We start from the raw sequence: 904 nt of genomic DNA on the forward strand, positions 1-904 counted from the left end.
AGCGTGTTCCTGCCGACAGAGCAGCGGGCAGGATGCAGGATGGCGGCCTTGCTTCTGTGGAGGAAGTGCTTTGTGGGAGCCATGCAAGGGGGACTGAGTACTGAGTCAGCAGAGAAAAAGCACTCCAGGACCTTCCTCAGACAGCAGGAGCAGCCATGGCCTTCCTGAGACATTCCAGCACTCACTGCTCCCATGGATCCCAAACCACATCACCCAAGCACCGGCAGCTCTAGTGCAAGCTGTGGAAAGGCACAGCACGGGAGTTTATAATCAAAACAAGACACCACAAGGCCCCCCCAGCACCAGCCGAGGGGGGAAGGCACGGGAAGCCAGTGGCAGGCAGGAGCTGGACCACCCGGCTGTGCTATGGCAGCGAGAGCTGGCACTTGAGGGGTTGCAGCCAACGGTGCTGGAAAGGGATCGGTATCAGGACAGGCCACGGCAGCAGTCACAAGGGCACAGCTAGGTCAGACCTGGGGCCGGGGGGGTGTGCAAACCACACATCCACCCTGCTGCTTCCTCCCGCGGCTGCTTCCCCAAGAGTACAACAGCGAGGGCAGAAGCTCGGGCTCGCTGGGGCCGGCCCTGCACACCCACCCTCCCCGGAGCCACGGGGCTATGCTCAGCAGTTGCGAATCACCCACTACACACCAGGCTTTGATCCCATCAGCAGGGAGCTCAGCTCCACTGCCAGGACCAGGCCTCTCCTGTACCCCAGCACCCAGGCCCAGTGGCCTTCACACAAAACCTCCCCAAAAAGCAGCCGCCCCCCCCCTGCCTCACCTTCCCCCTGCAAGTCGCAAGTCCCTCCCCTCCCACCCCACAGAAGAGAATTGCACTGGTACAGCCATCCCTGCCAAGCCACTGGGCAGAGGCTCAGTACACCGGCGGGGGCTGGTAACCC

This window comes from Cariama cristata, unplaced genomic scaffold (assembly GCF_000690535.1).
Source record: "Cariama cristata isolate BGI_N322 unplaced genomic scaffold, ASM69053v1 scaffold25335, whole genome shotgun sequence".
Taxonomy (NCBI): Eukaryota; Metazoa; Chordata; class Aves; order Cariamiformes; family Cariamidae; genus Cariama; species Cariama cristata.